Here is a 12,925-nt window from a genome sequence, read left to right as displayed (position 1 = left end):
ATTTAAAGATCCTATATGAAGGGAATAAATGTTCGTAAAATTCGTTTGTAGATGAAATATATGTTGGTAATTGACCAATTATGCAAAAAGTTTGGCTCAAATCCCCGCAAGCATCTAGATATCCGCTATTTGCAAGTCCCAAACATCCCCCTCCCTCCCCCTCGAAAACCAGCCACAGTACGGGACTCCAAAAGTTGTGACGTCACGCCAGGGTAGTTAGAGCCACGGGCCCCGGATGCTCTGTAGAAAAGCATTTGGCATCGGGAAAGAATTTCTGTCAATTTTTTTTCAAAGTCTGAAATCTCTGCTATTTATACTTTTGACACCAACTCTTTACTGTTTGTCTACACTTAATAGTATTATCATGAACTGCTTCTTCTCAAACAATTATTTTGTATTACTATGATCTGCAACAAGCCCAAATTTCACACAATTATCACAATTTTCTCCTCATAGTTTTGGTGCGAAAGTAGATCCGGTCGGCCGTCGGTCGGTATGACGTATCACCTCGCAGCTCGTATCGTATGCATTGTACGTACGTACGTGCGGTTCACATTTGTATCATCGTAACTTTTTCATAGCGGTTCGTTTCGAAATTTCGCGTCGATCAATTTTGAGCTTTCACTCCTTCCGAAAATGGCCGAGAACAGTGAGTTATCAGAGTGATCTTTTTATGGACTTTGAGGAGTACGTTAGTGAAGAGGAATGAAGCGACAAAAGCAGAGAAGGGGACGAGAATATAGACGAGGACGATGGAAGTTGGGAAGATGTAAGCTGGGGAGAGGACGATGGAGAAGTGGGAGAGCAAGGTGCTGTCGACGTCAATCCAGCCGGGGAAGCAGCGGCAGGGCCACGGGTGCCGCAACCCTATGAGCCGCTGCCTTTCGATGGAGATGGAATGGCAAACGACGGGGATGCTCCTCGTCTCGATTTTAGACATATTCATTAAGACATATTTCAAATTTCATGGCGAAATGATGTTTCTATCTTGAGAAATTTAACTTTGAAATCACAGCAATATCACCCCATTTTTTTACGAGCACGCATGAAAATGTGACCCAAATCATGTTTGCAAACAACGCCGAAAAGCTGCATTCGCGTGTGGATCTCCAGCGATCAGATAATGAGCGTACAGCGGTTAGAAAATACGCGTAACAAGCGCAGAAGCCACTCCCCCTATGTGTTGTCATACCCTGTGTGCGCTGCGTGCGTACGTACGTGCTCGGTATTCAGTTTACATTCGATTCACATGTACCGTATTGAGCGCCCTACAACACGTACGAACCCCGCGTATGTATGCAGGCGCAGCTAGCTAGCAGCAGCTAGGCAGCCCCGCCGGTAAAATTCGGGGAGCCGAGCGGACGAGAGAGCATCGCGATTGCAAGCCAGGGCAGCCGGCATGGCGAGCATGGTTACGTTCGCACTTTGGCTAAGCGGACATGATTGTATTCACAACCGACTTCTCGGCTTTATAGTGCCAGTGACTCGAGCATCGCGAGTGCACTTTCGAAATATAAATGCCATATAAATGAACAACGATAAGATCATAACCAATCCACAAGTAAACTAATAATAGTAGACAGAAATTTAGTCTGGTTGTTTTGCAAGACGTACGTGATTTGTGAGCGTGACTGTATCCGATATGTACAGTACAGGGTGCGTGCTATGCTGTGATGCGTGTTGTAGGCCTATAGGAGCTATCGCAAGCGACACCAGCCCAGTTTCCTGCCTCGATATGCACATCATACACAACACATACACACACACACGTAGTGACACACACACACAGAGGTAGCTCTTTGCTGGCAGCATCTGGCGTCCGCACCGTACCGCGCGCTGGCACGTACAGAGTCGCATCACTCGCGGATTAATCTTTTACGCGGGACGTTATTTTTCCAACCAAAATAAAACTAAAAAAGTCCTCTCAAAATTCTAAATTTTCTGAATATTATGTGATGTATCAAAAAATCGTTCACTAGAACATTTTTTTCTAATAATTCTTAAACAAATTAGAACATAAAATCCATCATAAGAGAGCGATATGACGCAATTTTAAAGCTTTGACAGCACTGCATTTGCGTGGACATAAGAGGGAATACCCTTACGTGACATCATAATCTAGGGGTCTTGACTCAACGGGGAATAAGGCTTCGATATTTTGACGAAATTTGAACGCATATTCCTCAAAAACCAACCTTTTTAGGGGTTTGAAAGATGTGAGATAGGAAAGTATGGTTAATAAGCCTTTCAAAAACACAAACAGTCCAGTTTTTGGCGATCGGCTTCTTATGTGAACTTTAAGTACATGTATATACAATAGTTTAATATTTACTTCATAAACAAAAAAAAAATCAAAACTTTGTTGTCATAAAGATGTATTGAGAATTACAATTTTCTGGTATACTTAATAGGGACATTCTATGTGGTATTTTGGATTGTCTTTTTGTGTTACAAAGGTACTGTTTACCATTGGGAGAAATGATATAAAAATATTCGAGTTATCACTTTTCATGGATATGTGTAGGTCAGTTGTATCACAAAACATCCTACCATATAAATATTTCGTAATAAAACCTAAAAAACATACAATGAGATATCGCTATTTTTCTCAATAAACCATAACTGTACACCTTGTCGTCTAGAAACATTCTTTTTTATTGTAACTAAATATTGTTCACATCTTCTATATATATCTAACAATACTTAACATTAATTATACTGATTAACACTTTTATGTTGGTTGTTTCTATCCTTAACTCGCATTTTGGAACTATTTTGAAACACTAAAGCTGAGGAATTGTTTCATCTGCAAGTGGTAAATAATGCCGATTTTGACTGAATTCAAAATGTATTCCAAAGCCTACTTTCGCAGAAAATGTTTTTAATCTGGAGGTCAACTTTGTTAGCATTTATGTGGTTGGATGTTTTGAAATTAGGTGAGACAAAATTCATTTCAGTTTTCAATAAAAACCCATGAGATTTAAGACTTATGATGCCAAATCAGAAATCTGATGTTTGTCAGGATTTCGATGTTCTAAACTCGTTTATCATGCACATTTCATTACATGTGTGGATGGCACGGTAAACTGCAATGGAACCTTTCACATTTGTTTTCACATGTCATATACAGTACCATAAAATAAAGATAACCACATACAAGTGTAGAAAATGTAATACTATTGCCAGCAAAGAAAGGAACGGGCATACAAAAGCACTTGTTAAAAATAAAATTGGAGTATATTATGCTATATGAATTTGAATATGCGTAATGAAAACATTTTGGTAGTAAGATGATGTTAAAAGGAGATCTACAATTAATCGTGTCTTACGCTCGAGAGAACTTGAGGTACCCCGCCCCCCCCCCCCCTTTTTTTTGTAATGGAGGGGGTGAGGGAAACTACACTCAAAAGCTGAGCTTGCATTGTGCACCTCGGCGTGCCACATTGATTTCTGACCATAGATATCATGTGTGTGAAATGGATGCTCATTTTACTTATTTGCACAGAAGGGGTTAGGAAAGAAAGGGTTAAAAAATTATGGGATATACGGGGAGACAGATGGACAATTTAAGAACATAATTGTGTACATTTCCATACTCTCACACAACAGTATCTACACATTAACCTAATAATTCATAGACATGGATACAGACGTCTTAATCATTAAAAGACCTTTCGAGCTGTGCAGAGATGATTGAGAAAGCTCAATACCAAGTACATTCACATGATCATTTACAATGTCATTATACCGCGGCCATTCGTTTCATGCACATGGGTGTGTGTGTGTGGGGGGGGGGGGGGGGAGGTAGGACGAAGATGAGAAAGAAATAACGAGGCCGACTCTGAAGGACTGTGATTATGAGTTGGTGTGTCCTACGAACACTTGCAGCTGCGTGGAGGGGTACACATTGTTTCCCCGATTTATTTTTACATGAGGTTGAAACAGTATATTCTTAGTCATTTCGACCTTTAGCAAACGACAGAGATGAAAAATAATCACTAATGTATCTCTTCTACCCACAGGGAAGTAACGGGTATTGACAATTATGATGGACCAAATTTGAGATTATGTTCATCTTTATTATTTCTTTGTTATGATTCAGTCACATATTGTCCATGTATTTCTTCATTTAAAGTATGTTTATTGTCTTATTGTAAACAGATGACGTGCATTTAAATCTCATTTGGATATGCAAAAGTTACAATGTACTTTACTTTGTTTATATGCAATTGTCATATTATATACTTTCGTCGGAAATGAAATAAAATGAAATGAATGAATGAATAAATAAATAAATAAATAAATAAACAATTTAATCAATTAATTAATAGTTAACAATGATGACAATAATGATGATGATAATGATAATGATGATAATAATAATAATGTTCCATCTATACCTATCACAACAAAACGTTGCCTAGAATAACTGATGCCTTAACTCTTTATGTGCCACGGTGGAAACCCCCTGTGTGCCACATTATTCTGAGACACAACGCAGTTATGCTTTGAGAAAATATTATGTTTTTTCAAATCTCTGTAACAATATGTACATTTATGTTAAAACCTCGATATGTAGAGAGCAAAGTTTTAGAGAAAAAAATGCCAAGCCTTGCTTTCACGTAAATTGTACGACAAATTTTTGATTGTTTTTCTTTCAAATGACTAGCAGCTACATTACTGTAAATGCATGACTTTTGTATACAAAACAGTGACAGAAACTTAGAATTTACAAGCAAATCCAGTAGGCAATACTGCTTGCTGGTCAATCATTACATAAAATGCAAGCCAATATATGTGATCGGAACGAAATCGCGACAAACCCTTTCATTATACTATGGCATTTGGCGATTTTCGATCGGTTTGGACGGATTTGTGCGGTTGAGCAGAATATGAGAAGTTGGCACGCCGTCTACTGAGTCGGGCGTGCGAACGTGGCACATTCTCAAGAGATCAAAGAAATTATATTGTCATCATTCAAACTTGCTAGGTTTGATTTTGTGCGTGACAATGAATATAACTTCATTTGCCTACCAACATTGGAAATCCCCTCAATGTTCGGAATTTTAGTTCTGATTGTGAAAATGCTAAGTTTACCATTAGGGCTGTGATTCCAATTCCGTATGGATAAGACCAGATAAGCGTACTTAATATCCCCTGCTTCCAAGATTGATGTCTGGCCACAAAACGTCCAAAATTGTTGATTTTTCGTTGGCTCGATCTGACAACCAAGATTACAATCAACAAAACGAAAAGTAGCAATCACTCTATAGGACCCTCAAAGTATCATCAACGTATCGAAAATATGTAGGCCTAATACAATAGTATACATCGATAATATATAGTTGCAACCATGGTAACACAAGCCAACTACACCAAATCAAGTGACAACATGTATTTCTAAACTTTTTTCCGTATTTTTTTATTCATTTTAGAAATATATATATATATATATATATATATCTTCTTTATTTTGAGCAAATTCTCCCATTGTTGGTGACATTTGCCTTTATTTTTGATAGTTAAAAGTTACAAATGTCTGAAGGAACGTTTTGACAGAAACTTATCTGTCGAGTAGTGTGTTATTGATAAAGGATCGGCGCTGACGATGGATTGTAAAAATTAATGCGTAAAGTTCCACCACGTTAAAAATGGAAACAAACCCCTCTTCAATCTTTCCATTTTGCTTGTTTTGCATTATTTTCTCTCTCCCAGTGAATACAGATGACAAAGAAAACCTACCTCTTTGATACGGAAATACCTCTGAATATCCGAGCAAAAGTAACGCAGTCATCTTTCGCCTATTTAAAGTCTATTGTAATTGCTGCACGTGTAGCGACCAATTATGTCCAGTTGTTTGAAGTAGCGAGCAAATAATAAGACCGAAGGCAGAAGACGAATTCTCAAACATGGCGTTTTGTCGGTTGATGAGCTCCAGGATTTCTCATGTTGAAGTCTCCCAAAGAAAAGTACATAAACTGGTTGTATCCGAAAAGATCTATCGCTTGACTTTATAATTAGTAGCCATTGCTTCTCCATTCGCGAGCGACGGCAATGGATCAATACACGCACTCTCTGCTACGTCCATTATAATGCGCGGTTGTGAGAAATAAGAAAAAAGAATCGCACGAACGCGGGAATCAATATTAATTTTTCTCCATCAGTTATAGAGTGTGGGTTTCATCAGGTGACATGCGCACGCACAAGTGCTCCAAATGAGAGTCAGCCTCAAGACTTAAATATCGTTTTATAAAACAAGACAAGATTGTGGGTCATTTTTTTTTTGGTGGGGGAGGGGGACGGAGGACATACATATAATGGGGGAAAGGCTGCCAATGAGCCGTTTCAAATGTCCACTTGTAATAAGAGCAGGAAAAGGTCATTTGCCTTAATAGGCATGTTGGTTTAAAGATTAACTGAGCTAAGCATCTGAAATGTGATGATTATTCATGTAATCCTTCTTCATAGTGCTTCTATTGCAGCATACCTATCTCACGGCCAGTGTCCGTTAGAGAATGATATCATTTGGCAGATAGTTATAGAAAAGTTTGTTAACGTTTTCATTGTAAGGCAATGCCACGGATGCTTTCCAATCAGTGTTTCTGGATGTATCTTTCTGGTTACCTGGTTTCGGCAAGTTCATTCTCTGTTTGAACATGAATTCCATAATCGTATTTGTTCAGCAAGCATAGCGCATTAGCGCTTTTAAAACGGGTAAAGTGCATAAATAACTATAATGGGGGAGGGGAGGATCATTTTCAGAAGATGTACTCCTTTATAGCAAATTTCGGAATGGCTTGTGGTATTAAAGAACGAATCTGCGACCCCACGTAATTACTTCAAAGAAACCCAACATTATCGCATTTCATCATGATATGCATTCAACGAAATATAAATAGATAAACCAAACGTATTTGCAGACAGTACGTTAAACTAGATTTCGTAGATTTAAAACGGACATATCTACAATCACAGCTTGACACACTGACAACGTATAGACAGGGACACATTAAACCAGGAAAGTGTTATATAAAAGGAGTGGAATCTTTCCTAATCTGTGTTAATTTATGCGCAATACTAAAAGTAGGTTCTTTCAATTACCATTGTTTGTTTGTTTGTTTGTTTACTTGTTTCTTTCTTTCTTTCTGTCTTTCTTTGTTTCATTTTTCCATCTGAAAAAATGGCTGGATATCAAGCCCATATTCAGCTATATTAGCAGGTCTTCCATGGGGTCCAGTTATAGGATGTGAGGCGGGACCACTTCACCAGGTTAAACACCCTCTTTGCCGCATGAATGAATGAAGTGGGATCTTGTATAACGTGCATGAGTTGTGACTCTCTCACACACGGGACCTCCATTTAATGCCCTATCCGAGGGACAGAATATCTTGCCTCTAACTAGAGGGAACGGTATGATTACACACGACATTTGCTCAGCTGGACTCGGGAATCGAACCCTGCTCCTTTGGATCTTGACGTAGACGCGCTACTGACTGCGCCAAATCCCCGCCATGACAATCTTATGCTAAGCATTCAAGAGGAGTGGATCGAGGAATACATGTATTGTATCAGTATGTTATTTAGGTTCATTTCTATATAACCATCTTGGAAACATTTCTGCATAATTGATCTTAATAGCCAGGTTAAGAACTTGAATATTAACTGTTTCGGATTAAGCCATTGGCTAATTAATGCGTACTTCTGAGTATTTATAAAGGGCCTACTCGTTTCACAGTAAAAGAGGTAAAAAATCGTTTATTGACGAATAATTCATTATTGTGCTCCGTTCTTTGTACACCAATTTTTTTATTTTTTTATCTTTTTTAAATGAGCATGGAAACTGCTGCTCCCTAAGTTCGGTGTGGTTTAAATGATGCATACTTAGAAGATGTTCTCTCTTTTTGCCAAAACAGTTTACTCACACCTTCTACGAGAGAGCACATTACTTCTCAACGGCACGGAACATGCGTACAAAGAAGAGATTCTGTTTTCTTCTTCTCCTTCTATGTTGCACCTCCCTGCACAAACACGGTCATTATACACGATATTCAATACATGCATCTACTCTCTCAGTTGATATATAGACATCGACAAAAAGACGCGTACGATGGCTGTCGACTGGGGGTTTTCATACACTTTATGATATTATCATATTATGTCCTATTCTCAACTTAAAGTGAAAACTACTTGATGTTCTAGTTCACTTTCTAGCTCACACATGCAGACCACTGGCAATTTCCTGCCGTCAGCAGGAAAAGAAATAAATCATTTACGAATCTTTTAGCAATTCATAAATTTTCCATGAACCGAAACTAGTGATATCTGTCGCTGTGACATAAACAAATGCAATATTATGCATAAATTCGAGAAAATACGACGATATTTACATCTATTTTTTATTGTTTCTGCATGGTACAAATAATCACCTATGATTGCTTTAGGAAATATACACATGGTTCATCATCATTCATTGCTATTTTGCACATGAAAGGTAAGCAAATCATTGTGACAGAGAACAGAGATATAATAAAAGAAAAAATCAAAGTACCATATACAGGAGGATTTCCAGTTGGCCGAGCTTAATATTTGGGCCTCACTGAATGCACAAAGAAAGAAATGAACAGTTTTAACCAACTATCGACTTACTTAACTTCAACAAAAACGAACTATTTCACACGCGAAAACAAACGTGGTCATATACATAGGTGATGTTAAGAAAGAAAAACAAAGAAGAAAGGGATGGCGATAATGAAAGATGGTGAGAAAGAACAGGAAAGAAAGAAATAGAAGATCTCCTCGTTCACTGTACAATTGATAACGACACACCGTACAAATACAACACCATTGAAAGTGCATTCACCCTGTTGCCATCCGGTAACGGCTGGGTGAAGCTACGTACGGACCAGTTAATAGAGATAGATGCTGATGTCATACCCACTCCCACACACACACACACACACACACACACACACACACACACACACACACACACACACACAAGTACGAGTTTCCTTCTCTCTTTGTCACAAAATATTTATGTAATTGGCATGAATTCTACAAAAACAAATGACATTAATTGTTTACATCAAATTTTCACAGAATCATAATGGATGGGATATCAATGAATACATAATAGATGAGAGGAAACCATTTCACTTTTATTGGCACAAATAAATTATATAACGATATTTCTGGGACCTTACTGAATAGAAGATAAGTGACAAAAATAAAATACACTGAGAATTTGCATAATACATGACTCTCACAGTCACGTCACGGGTATTAGGATACTTGAAAACGATACGCAACCCCTAACTTTTTACTTTTCGATTCATACAAGTAGTTCAAAGTTGTCTGACAAGAAAGAGTCCATTTTGACAAGCACAAAAAAAGAAGGAAAATTTAATCAAAATCGGTGAAAAGGGAAATATATGAGATTTTGAAATTTGCTCATATTTACATTACAGTTCACTAACAGTTGAAAGAAATAATAATGTGTTAAAGGTATTGTTTACCATTGGGAGCAGTGACTTTAAAAATGTTCGAGTTATCACATTTGATGCATATGTGTCATGTGTGTAGGTCAGTAAACTTGTATTATAAAACATCCTACCATATAACAATTTTGTAATAAAACCTAAAATATAAGGAGATATCACTATTTTCTCAATAAACCATAACTGTAGACGGTTAATTCTAGAAACAATTTTATTTTTAATTCTTGTTCACATTTTGTACATTTACCAATACTTAGCATTGATTATACTGATTAAAGGGATCGTATAGTTTTGGTTGAGACCAAATTTCAGGTTTCTAACATTTTTTTGTGTGTGTGAGATAATAAGAAACCTCTTATGAAATATGAAAGAGCATGTTTATAATTCCATGGGGAATTCAACGTTTATTTGATGAAAATCGGTCTTGAACTGGCTGAGATATCCAAAACAGAGCGATTCTAATAAGGTGTGGGACCCACCTTTTATTACGATCGCTTTGTTTTACTTTGTTTTTGGATATTTCAGAAATTCCAAACCCTTCATCAAATAAACTTTGAATTCCTCTTTTTTTTTCAATAGTTCAATAGTTTATTTATTTCCATCATCACAAAGAAAAGAAAAGAAAAAGTTGACATAATCCAAAGTGATACAATTTTTGTTTTCATTCTCTTACACTCGTCCGATAAAGGATTTTTTTTCAATACAATATAAATTATACACGAATGATGTCGTAAAAAAGAAACAATGCACTTTGTCATGGCAACAAAAATAGTAAATAATCACAATGATGGAAAACAGTGTTCCACTAAAAAAGCCACGCTTGTAAAACGTGGAACACTGGAACAAAACAACAACAGCACCAATTTGTTATACCAATAAGACATATTCATTTTAAATTCTTCTATATACTATTGTACATTTTACTCATTGATATAATGATGTTGATACTATGAACAATACTTACTAGGATGTTAGGATGCAAACGTATAAACTATAGAACATATCACATTTAAAATGGTATGCTCTGTACTATTTCATAAGTGTTTTCTTGGTATCTCGCAAAAAGTTAAAAGCTCAATTTTCATCTCCACCAATACTGTACCATCCCTTTAACTTTTTTTTTTTTCATTGGCCGTTCCTATCCCTAACCCACATTTTAGCACTATGTTGAAGCACTAAAGCTGGGTGTCTGCAAATGGTAAATAATGCTTTTAACGACTAATCTGATGATGTCACCATCGTACAAGTTTGGTTTGATTATCCCCCCCCCCCCATTAAAAAAAAAGACAAAAATTCAATTCTTCTGCTGCTGCTATATGCAATCGTAAAACAATTAATTCCTGGCTGAATATTCAAATATCAAAATAGTGATCAGGAAAATATGATATTAGGATTTGAAACTAGATCATCAAAACTGCGTATTCAAATTATACTCAAATTATATTCAAATTCTAAGTTTAGAGACTATGATATCATAAACTCGCTATTTGCATATTCATATTCACTCTTCAAGAACAGTTTCACACAAATTTCACAAACTTCACAGGTTTTTATCCGATTTTGTTAAGTTTTCACTGCTGTGCTTCTAAATTGTACTCTTTCTTTGCAAACTAACATTTAACTGGTACAGAATTTCCCTTTTAACTAAACGAAGAAGGAGGTCAAACATTTGAAACCCGAAGTGCAGACGTGATCAACGTTAATGTAAATCGCCATAATGCGTTGTCTCATGATAGGTAAAAATAATGAATGTTTATGAGGGCAATGGAGAGAATGATTATTTATTTTCATGAGGTAAAAGCTGAAATGATCCATTCAACGAGGCGCAGCTTATATGCTAGCTAGCGCGCTGTCGCATACACACACTGCATGCAAACGCAAGCGTTTACACGCGTAGCGTGCCGGGCTCACGGCGTGCGTGCAATGGAGCAAATCGTATGGATCCAACATTGCACGGTAAATGGAGCCACAATTGCACGGATGATGACGTCATAGTGAAATGTGGCGAATGACCATTTGTCAAACGAGCAATCAAATTACAAGGATATATTTAGACGTTATGATATAATACGATTTACCCTCGATTTATTTGCTATAGCATTAAATACAACAACACCAAACAATGTGGGAATCACTCGGAATGCTGGGGGATGATTGTTCCAATCCTTGTGGGATTCATTTAAGAGTACATTATATATCTACTTTTGTGTGAAAATCATTTGCTTCAGAATGGTCTCATATTCAAGTAATGTGCAGTTTAATGCTAACGGCCCGTTAACGATCGCCCCGTCACTGTACAGGCATGCTAACCTGGAAACATTAAACTGCACATTACTTGAATATGAGACCATTCTGAAGCAAATAATTTTCACACAACAATAGATATAATAATGTACTCTTAAATGAATCCCATAAGGATTGGAACAATCATCCCCCAGTATTCCCACTGATTCCCACTGATCAGTTACTAGCCATCCCCTTTAAATCAGAGAAAGAAAATCATTCAAAACAAAACTTATGATCATTCGAGCAAACCAATAAATACTTATTATCTATCATACCATGTCAAAGTAAAAGCGTGGTTATTTTAACATTTTAAATGAAATATTTGGTTGATTTAGTAGACATGGTCTATAGACCGATTCGGGTTCGTTGAGGGCAGCAGACAATTTGTGGCACTGGGCGCAGCCATGAGCTCATTTTGAGGTGTCTTAGCCGACCTCCCTCCTCTCCCCCACCCCCGGGCAACATGTTTATCGCGCACTTGTAACAAAGGCTCGCGCACTAAGCAAGCATTCGTGCACTCAGTACGAGACGCCCATTGGCTAAAACAACCATGCAACAGTTTTTCATTCCGTGCGTAGAAGGGGGTGGGGGAGAGGGGAGGAGGTGGGGGGGGGGGGTCGGCTAAGACACCGCGTTAATGGCGCTGCCCATGCCAAAAATACACATAGCGCGTCACAGAATCGGTCTATACAGATTTGCCAAATTATCTATGCACCCATATACCAATTTCAAACAATCTATCTTCTGAACCCATAACCACTATTTTAGTCAGTCTCCTGTTATTAGACTCTCTTTCATTCGATTCGTCCTCTCGGGCATATTTTCATTTACCCATCCAGTATTCAATATTCATTTCTCAGGGTGTTATGCAGCATGTCCATTTGAATTGCATTCGTTTACACCTGTGAAAAGTGTTCCTTGCAAGTCAGTACATTTTGTTACATTATGAGCAAACACCCTGGGTATCTTGAACAGTTCCATGGCATTTGCTACTGCAACAATTCTTCTCATGAAATAATATCTGCCGGGTAAGATGAAACATGAAACACGAAACCTACCCACAAACATAACCCTAAGCCTAAACCCTACTCCTTATATCAAACTTAACTTAAAATCGTATCCTAACTTTTACCCTAACCCTA

Source organism: Diadema antillarum, unplaced genomic scaffold, assembly GCF_040938485.1.
Source record: "Diadema antillarum isolate AM-2024a unplaced genomic scaffold, OU_Dant_1.0 seq00000792_RagTag, whole genome shotgun sequence".
Classification (NCBI taxonomy): domain Eukaryota; kingdom Metazoa; phylum Echinodermata; class Echinoidea; order Diadematoida; family Diadematidae; genus Diadema; species Diadema antillarum.
The sequence above is the reverse complement of the archived record's forward strand: the minus strand, read 5'-3'. Positions refer to the sequence as shown.